We start from the raw sequence: 10,264 nt of genomic DNA, 5'->3' as shown, positions 1-10,264 counted from the left end.
GTAAAACTTGCACCTAGTCTACCACTTTGATATTTATTTAGGTCTATGCAAGTCAGTAGGCCTACCAAGAGATGGTCAGAGATGTGTATCATCAACATTTCAAGCTGATTTAAGGACAAGGGAAAGTGGCCCAACTAACAGCCCAACTATTATTTTGATAGCTTCCAAGATCTGTAAGATGCACATTTGGACTCCAAATGGGTCATAACACATAGCCATATAGCCTTCTATTTGGCTAAATTGAAGGCTCTGCTTAGGCCTTCTATCCCAATGCAACCTTGTAGATATTTTTTTTAGGTTGAAATTGTCCACCACGTTATTGAACAGCCTGGCCTCAGACTAGATGTAACGGAGTATATCTGTGAAACTGAAATGAGTATGATATGTTTTGTTTGGTATGGTTACATAAAACCGAAGGTTACTTAGCCAAAATGAAAGGACTGAGTTTGTTTGGGGAGGATGGGAGGGGGGCGTGTAACGTGTGTCCAGCATCCCAAAGGTTGTGTTTGAGTCACATCATGGACAACTTTAGCATTGTAGATAATTAGCAACTTTGTCAAGTCCAGGTTGCAGCGAAAGGTTGAATGATGACAAACATGCAGTCTTTAATTTTCTTCAACTGTCAGGGCATAGGCCTACCGACTGTCAGTAGGCAGTGTGGTAGTATACAGTGTTGAGACATGGGACGGCACCTGTTGCAAAGGAAGCCATTGAGGGACATCATAGTTGCAAACCTATGAAATGATAAAGGATAGTGTTGATCCTTCTGAGACAGAGGAGTGCCCCCTGTCACTACATTGAGAACATTTTGAAATGACCACAACCTGGTGGGAAATAGTCACAGTTAAACACTTTGCCAACACTAAAACTGAAAGACAGAAAGCTTTCTAGTACTTCCCTGTTAGTAACATGAATGCATGTGCAGCATCTTGTCACCTCTTTCTTTTAGACTCTGTCACATTAGTCAGGTACCCTTTTGCAGATGGATTATTTGCTGGAAGTGTTCACCATCACTTTTGTATTTGGTTGCACTCGCTCAAGGCAAAAAACACCAATGTAGATTTAACTAGGCCTGAAAGTATACTTCTTTTCTATGGACGTATTAACACAGACCTGATGTCACACAGCCTAGATTTAACAATTTAACTAATAATATATTTCCTTGCTAATATGTTACTGTAGTACATTCTAACTTCTCAGTTATAAGAGCAACTTAATGTTAAAGACATGCTCTCGAACTTTGGTGACTACTAAGTATATTTAAACCTCCCGCTTTGGGCTGGATGTGTCAATGTGTAGTTCATAAATGCATAATCTATTAGCAGAAATACTGCTAATACCTCAATTATCCCCGAAATCCCTAGTTTGAAAGCGACTGTTTTTCTGGAAGCTGTGCTGTGCCATTTTGCCTACATTTTCCCCCACGTTGGTCGGCCCCCTAGCAATTCGAGTTATAACCAATGAGCTTCAGCACCTTGCCATTTGAGTGACAGTTGGCAAGATGCACATATTGCAGAGCGAGAGAGCAATGATGTGATGCACATACTGTATCTGCACATATGTATGCAATTTTTCGTGACCACTTTTAGCTTGTGAGTGCTACTTTAAGAACTACTGGTTAAAAAGTATACAAAAGTACCAGAAAATCTCTAAGTGTTAGTTTTCAACATGACTAGGCCTGAATGTTAAATGAATCTAGGCTATTTCTAGATGTGGAAAACAAATCTATTGAATTATGCTGAAAGGGTAAGCCTTACACGGAACCCAAACCGGTTGCGCGCGTGCGCCATCGTGCATACATTTATTTTGCCCCCCCCACACCAAACGCGATCAAGACACGCAGGTTAAAATATCAAAACAAACTCTCAACCTATGACATTAATTTGGGGACAGGTTGAAAAGCATTAAACATGTATGGCAATTCAGCTAGTTAGCTTGCGCTTGCTAGCTAACGTTAATTTGTCCTATTTAGCTTGCTTGCTGTTGCTAGCTAATTCGTCCTGGGATATAAACATTGAGTTGTTATTTTACCTGAAATGCACAAGGACCTCTACTCCGACAATTACTCCACACATAAAACGGCCAACCGAATCGTTTCTAGTCATCTTTCTTCCTTCCAGGCTTTTTCATCGTTTAACTTATATGGTGATCGCATCTAAACATTTCATTGTATTACCACGACTACCGGCAAAACAGTTCGTCTTTCAATCACCCACGTGGGTATAACCAATGAGGAGATGGCACGTGGGTACCTGCTTCTATAAACCAATGAGGAGATGGGAGAGGCAGGACTTGCAGCGCGATCTGCGTCAGAAATAGGAACGAGTTCTATTTTAGCCCTTGACGTCGCAGACGCTCGTTGGCGTGCGCGAGCAGTGTGTGTGCAATAATTCAATAACATGGATTTCTAAATTTATTTTGCGACGCTCGCGCACGCGACATGTCCGGTCTGGTCCGCATGTTAGCCTATCACCTACAGAAGTTGCTATCGTTGAGGTTCTTGTTAGTGCTTCTTTTGACCCAGTCAGCTTGTCACAAATGTTGTGACAGCACTTACTGGGCTCAGCATTTGTGGCCTCAATTACATGGCACATGCAGCTGGTTCGTCTGTGTTATGTCTGGAAGGGTCATGCTGGTGTGCTGGAACTGCAGCGATAGCCACATTGGAACGCCAAAACTTCTCTATACAGCCTTCTGTACAGCATAATTACTCCTGTCATATTCCTTTGCTTTGATTGTTAGAATAGCACAATTCCAGCTAAATATTATATTGTTGCCTGTTCTAGCCTTTGAAGTGAAATGCACTTCAAACTAGAGGTCTACCAATTAATCGGAATGGGCGATTTTTGGACACCGATTTGGCCGATTTAAAAAAAAAAGAAAAAAAAAAAAAAAGAAATATATATATATATATATAATAAATAAATAAAGTTTTATTTTTATTATATATATATTTTTTTACACCTTTTATTTAACTAGGCAAGTCAGTTAAGAACACATTCTTATTTTCAATGACGGCCTAGGAACGGTGGGTTAACTGCCTTGTTCAGGGGCAGAACGACAGATTTTAACCTTGTCAGCTCGGGGATTCAATCTTGCAACCTTACAGTTAACTAGTCCAACGCTCTAACCACCTGCCTCTCATTGCACTCCACGCGGAGTGCAACAATGCTTCGAGGGTGGCCTGTTACGCGAATGCAGTAAGAAGCCAAGGTAAGTTGCTAGCTAGCATTAAACTTATCTTATAAAAAACAATCAATCAATCATAATCACTAGTTAACTACACATGGTTGATGATATTACTAGTTTATCTAACGTGTCCTGCATTGCATATAATCGATGCGGTGCGCATTCGTGGAAAAAGGACTGTCGTTGCTCCAACGTGTACCTAACCATAAAAAGCAATGCCTTTCTTAAAATCAATACACAGAAGTATATATTTTTAAACCTGCATATTTAGCTAAAAGAAATCCAGGTTAGCAGGCAATATTAACCAGGTGAAATTGTGTCACTTCTCTTGCGTTCATTGCACGCAGAGTCAGGGTATATGCAACAGTTTGGGCCGCCTGGCTCTTTGCGAACTAATTTGCCAGAATTTTACGTAATTATGACATAACATTGAAGGTTGTACAATGTAACAGCAATATTTAGACTTAGGGATGCCACCCGTTAGATAAAATAAGGAACGGTTCCGTATTTCACTGAAATAATAAATGTTTTGTTTTCAAAATGATAGTTTCCGGATTCGACCATATTAATGACCAAAGGCTCGTATTTCTGTGTGTTATGTTATAATTAAGTCTATGATTTGATATTTGATAGAGCAGTCTGACTGAGCGATGGTAGGCAGCAGCAGGCTCGTAAGTATTCATTCAAACAGCACTTTCGCGCGTTTTGCCAGCAGCTCTTCACTGTGCTTCAAGCATTGCGCTGTTTATGACTTCAAGCCTATCAACTCCCGAGATTAGGTTGGTGTAACCGATGTGAAATGGCTAGCTAGCTATCGGGGTGCTCGCTAATAGCGTTTCAAACGTCACTCGCTCTGAGACTTGGAGTAGTTGTTCCCCTTGCTCTGCAAGGGCCGCGGCTTTCGTGGAGCGATGGGTAACAATGCTTCGAGGGTGGCTGTTGTCGATGTGTTCCTGGTTCGAGCCCAGGTAGGAGCGAAGAGAGGGACGGAAGCTATACTGTTACACTGGCAATACTAAAGTGCCTATAAGAACATCCAATAGTCAAAGGTATATGGAATACAAATGGTATAGAGAGAAATAGTCCTATAAATACTATATTAACTACAACCTAAAACCTCTTACCTTGGAATATTGATGTCTCATGTTAAAAGGAACCACCAGCTTTCATATGTTCTCATGTTCTGAACAAGGAACTTAAACGCTGGCTTTCTTACATGGCACATATTGCACTTTTACTTTCTTCTCCAACACTTTGTTTTTGCATTATTTAAACCAAATTGAACATGTTTCATTATTTATTTGAGGCTAAATTGATTTTATTGATGTATTATATTAAGTTAAAAGAAGTGTTCATTCAGTATTGTTGTAATTGTCATTATTACAAATACATTTTAAGAAATCGTCCGATGAATCGGTATAGGCTTTTTTTGGTCCTCCAATAATTGGTATCGGTGTTGAAAAATCATAATCGGTCGACCTTTACTTCAAACATCCTGGGTTGGTTGTTTGCAGGTGTGTTTGTCATTCGCTACAACGCAGCATGCTAAAATCACCTTTCTTGTTTGCTAATATTGTTTTTAGCGTTCTGTGATTTATTCCAAGATGTGGTGTTTAATTGTGGGGAAAAGTTGTTTTCTTTTTAGAAGGTGTAGTTGTGATTATTGGGCTGTGAAATAAGCAACTGTAATATGTTCTGGTCCATGACATACATCTGTATAATTGTAATATAGAGATATACAGTACCAGTTTGGACACACCTACTCATTCAAGGGTTTTTAGCTTTATTTTTACTATTTTCTACATTGTAGAATAATAGTGAATGCATTAAAACTATGAAATAACACACATGAAATCATGTAGGAACCAAGAAAGTGTTAAACAAATCAAAATATATATGATATATTTTCTTCAAATAGCCTCCCTTTGCCTTGATGACAGCTTTGCACACTCTTGGCATTCTCTCAACCAATTTCACCTGGAATGCTTTTCCAGCAGTCTTCAAGGAGTTCCACATATGCTGAGCACTTGTTGGCTGCTTTTCTTCACTCTGCGGTCCAACTCATCCCAAGCATCTCAATTGGGTTGAGATCGTGTGATTGTGGAGGCCAGGTCATCTGATGCAGCACTCCATCACTCTCCTTTTTGGTCAAATTGCCCTTACACAGCCTGGAGGTGTGTTTTGGGTCATTGTCTTGTTGAAAAATAAATTATAGTCCCACTAAGCACAAACCAGATGGGATGGCGTATCGCTGTGCCATGCTGGTTAAGTGTGCCTTGAATTCTAAATAAATCACCAACAGTGTCACCAGCAAAGCACGATCACACCTCCTCCATGCTTCTCTGTGGGAACCACATATGCAGAGATCATCAGATCACATACTAGGCATCTCACAAAGACAGTGGTTGGAACTTAACATCTACAATTTAGACTTATCAGACCAAAGGACAGATTTCCACCGGTCTAATGTCCGTTGCTCATGTCTCTTGGCCCAAGCAAGTCTCTTCTTATTATTGGTGTCCTTTGGTAGTGGTTTCTTTGCAGCAATTCGACCATGAAGGCCTGTTTCACACAGTCTCCTCTGAACAGATGACGTTTAGATGTGTCTGTTACTTGAATTCCGTGAAGCATTTATTTGGGCTGCAATTTCTGAGGCTGGTAACTCTATTGAACTTATCCTCTGCAGCAGAGGTAACTCTGGGTGTTTCTTTCTTGTGGTGGTCCTCATGAGAGCCAGTTTCATCATAGCGCTTGATGGTTTTTGCGACTGCACTTGAAGAAACGTTCAAATTTTCCAGATTGACTGACCTTCATGTCTTAAAGTAATGATGGACTGTCATTTCTCTTTGCTTATTTGATCTGTTCCTGCCATAATATTTGAATGAGTATGTGTCCAAACTTTTGACAGGGGGAATAAATAAATAACCTGGCTGTTGCAATTTACAATTTTTATTTAATATGAAGACATTTTATATAGTAATGCTGCAAATGGTCCATACAAAACCAGCATTTGTCATTGATTTAGGTTAAATGTATATAATTAGGTGGGTTTAATCAGGTGATTATTGTTGTTAAAATGCCAGACTATGTGAGAAGGCACATTGTTTCACTTGAAAATCAATGAAACGCTGTCTTGTGCCTGACAAAATGAACAGACTTTCCTTTTGTCCACCATATTTACTATGTGGGCTGCAGAGCAGGCAAACAATGGTTTGGTTGTTTTGTGAGAACAAAAACTAAATGTAACTATTTTATGTCCCTATGTGCAGCCACAGGCCTCTACTGACATGGCATAGCCACTTCTTGTGAAAGATCTGGTTTGGATCATGTGTGGGAGCTAAATGTTTAATGTAGGCTAAATGCAACAATCTGGAGGATTGACCTAAAATGGTGCATGTTTGTCAGGTGCCCATGATAATGACTCTGTCTGAGTGAGAGTTGTGAGGCGATGTCATCTAAAACAGCCTTTGAGGATGGAGCAGTGGACATTAGGATTATCTGAATGTCACAGATGGCAGGACTCTGGAGGGGAGGGGGGGCTGGAGGTAATCCAGGCATAACAACACCCATCTTGAGTCAGGACAAAAGCAATATGGATACTGTACTGAAACAGTGGGGAATGAGATACTACAGCAATCCTCTGTGGCATAGAATAAAGCTTTATCTCTGCAGTAAGTTTCAGAGAGGGTAACATTCTTTGTGTTCCAGATTTACGGTGAGAGTTGACAGAGTTATGATTACCTCCCTCTCTACTCTACAAACCGGACAGGTTTGTGAGTCTTGACAGTGAGTCTGTCTGGTTTCTGAATGGAATGTTCAGGAGATAGGAGGTGATGCAGGTAAAAAGCGTGAGATGAATGGCTGATTTTAAGTACTGGAATCAACCTTTCACCTGCTCCTATCTTCACTAAGGCAACAGTGGTAGCTCTGCAAACCCACATGGTGTGGATTGGAGAGTTCTTGTTTACATGCATTGCAAATTCACTCAAATGTTACGTACAGGCGGTAGGTATTCTTAGCATAATAGATGGGGGTGGTGAACAGATCATTGCTGAATTTTCTGGCTACGCCCTCAAATGGTATTAAGCCTTTTGAGATTTTTTGGGGGTCAGAGAATTTAAACCTGTAAGAGAAGAATTCTCAGACACTGGACCAGTGTTTAACTTGAGCACATCATTAACCACATTCCAGGTCTGCAAAGTATAGTGTAGAGAATCATTGTACCATCTAAACAGCTGTGAAATATATTTTCCATAACCCAAAATATAGTATTTTCTGCTGTTTTGAAGCTGGTGTACCAAACCCAAAGTAAATGATGCAAAAACAAAACTTAAGAACGGGAAGCATGAAAATAGGGCACATAGAACATATCTACAACTTCTTAGACTTGCTTTCATTGAGAAATGACACATCAATAACTCACATTTCTATGTGAATTTGGTCGTGTCGACCAAAAGGTTTCAGCTATGTCATGACACCTTAAGTTTGAAAATATCAATTTTGGTTATTGAACTACAGTAAGTGAAGTGTATCAGCACCTGTTAACAGACTGACTGTAACAGAATGACATGGGTCCTTGGTCTGTACTTTACAGAAATGCATAATTAATGTTCTTCTTTTCATGGTGATGTAGAAAAATGTAATATCCTCCTTCTGTCTTTCGATATTATTCTATCCACTAGCTATTATTCTAATGAGCTCCGCCCCCAAACAAGACCAAATTTGGACAGAGTTTGGGGAAACCCTGCTCTACTGTGCTCTGCTCTACTGTGCTCTGCTCTACTGTGCTCTGCTGTACTGTGTTCTGCTGCACTCGACTGCAACTTTGGTTTTTGACTACCATGATTTCCCATTGTGGCCAATTCAATTGCAATCATACTGTTACTGATTTTTCAGGCACTCTGTTACCGATTTGATAACAGATTGACTCGTTTTAATCACTTAATATTTCATAAACAAAATTATCAGTATAAACAGGAACTACGCTGAACAAAAAAAATATAAGTGCCACATGTAAAGTGTTGGTTCCATGTTTCATGAGCTGCGGCGTTTGCACGCAGCGGTAGCGTGCGGAGGTTGCTTGTGCGGCGCGCAGCAAGGAAACAAAACATGAAGAGGATTACATTTCCTGAGGAAAACAGTCCTAATGTTGGAAACAAGCAGCCTTATGTTGTCACCCAGAATCACTTTTCTATTCCAAGCTATATAACTGTTTTACATACTGTAGGTTTTTTAAAGGACCAAAGAGTTTTAAGTCTGCTTTGTATTTTCATTTTTGCCATGGAACATCAGGTATCGTAGTATCGCGATACTGCTATCGTGACAACCCTGCTTCATACCCTTCATTGATTGAGCTGTCATTGTTGTTTAGCTGTTCTGTTGGATCCCAGAGAAGGAGAAAATAGGTTAATAAGACAATGAAGCTGGAAGTAATACTACAGCCTCTAGCCAGAAAGCCTCCATTTTGGTGCAATAATGCACTTCATACAGTTGCATATCGGGATATAATTTTGGACGATGTGTCATTTTGACAATATCACAATATTATTTTTGTGCTAGTTGGCTGTACCTGTGCTAAAACCCCAGTATTTTCCCTTCATAGCTTGTTCTACATCTTTTTAAATAGGGAGACCATTTTTCTTTTTCAGCACTTATATTTCCTTGACGGATCAAAAATAATTTTCTCATGGCTCTCTTGTCTCTCTGCAGCAGACATATGGTGAGCAATATGTTTGGAACATTGAAATAAAATCACACTATCAAATCACAATATTTTGAGAATCGCAATACATATACTGTAGTATCGGCACCTAAGTATCGTGATATCGTTTCGTGAGGTCCATGGTGTGGGAGGGCAAAGTCCATCTCTTAAATCTCCCCTTACAGTATGTCCAACCTCTTTCAATAGAACGACATATTGCATGCTCTTGCATTAGTGTGTGTTAATGACTGATGGTCAGGGTTCTAATCAATAATACTTTTGAAAGCTTTGATTGCTAATGTGTTGAAAAGGAGCCCTGTAGTTATACACAAAGTCCACTGCAGTACATGTTCATGACATCCTGATAGAGAATAACTTCTTTGCTTGAAATTTGGAGCAAAGCTTCTTTGTTGTTTTTTGGGGGGGCCTGGCCAAATGCTTTACTTTCTAAAGTGACATGATAACACACTGTCTATTAAATATGGATCTGCACAACCCGTTTCAACTCCAAGGTTCTCAAGATTTCTGTCTGTAATGTAACATCTTATGATCTTACTGTTGCTTGGGCACTGAGCATAAGCAATGGGGATACTAGAATTTACTCGTAGCTGAGGGAAGGAGATACAGCAGGAAAAAGTACATTTTTGTCTGAGAGTACAGTAATAACTTAAGAAGCATGCATGTAATTATTCAGTTCAATTTCTAGTTAAGTTGCAGCAAATGCTATTCTACACTCTTTTAAACACATGCTACAAGCTTATGATTGCACACACGTGCTCCCTGATTTTGTTAGGGCATTGGGGTGTTGAACAGTTGGTGTCCATTTTTATAACATAAATAATTGAGGTTACCCCATTTTCCAGACATGCTTCTTCTCATATTGAGACTTGATACCTTTACAGAAAATGCAGCTTAAGTAGAGTAGGGATTTTTTTGTCTGCTTTGCTGTGTAATATAGTTTACATACATTATTTAGGAGAATCACAATGTGTTTGGCTATTCCATCAGAGTTCTGCGTTTTACTGCATATAAACTCTGCGTATCATGCCCTCTCACGTTCATCCCTCATGGTCATTTTAGGATTATTGCCTGGAACTTTGGCCTGGCTACGTTTTGTGCCAGGCCCCCCAAAATAGACTTTAATGCTCACCGATACATCAGGACGATTTAAGCTTTTGAGTTTGCAGATCTTTCGTAGGCAACCCAGGCAGTTGGTACATAATCGCAAATTAAATCTGCTGACACGGAACACCTGGGTTGTCTCGAACAGGTTTTGGGGATGGTTTACCAAAGCCCGGCCTGGTTTGACATCAGGATTTGTGGTATCTAAATCAGACAGTTAATCTGTGGTTTCATAGCAGGAAGAGGCCATAT

The 10,264-nt window shown here is 39.8% G+C and overlaps 1 protein-coding gene across 3 annotated transcripts in view; it reads left to right on the top strand.

Annotated features, from left to right (window-relative positions):
- Nucleotides 1-10,264, top strand: part of LOC139562588 (PDZ domain-containing protein 8-like) — a 77,939-nt gene that overhangs the window by 1,069 nt on the left and 66,606 nt on the right. The window lies entirely within an intron of this gene.

This window comes from Salvelinus alpinus, chromosome 32 (genome assembly GCF_045679555.1).
Source record: "Salvelinus alpinus chromosome 32, SLU_Salpinus.1, whole genome shotgun sequence".
Taxonomy (NCBI): Eukaryota; Metazoa; Chordata; class Actinopteri; order Salmoniformes; family Salmonidae; genus Salvelinus; species Salvelinus alpinus.
This window is presented reverse-complemented; position numbering and strand designations above follow the sequence as displayed.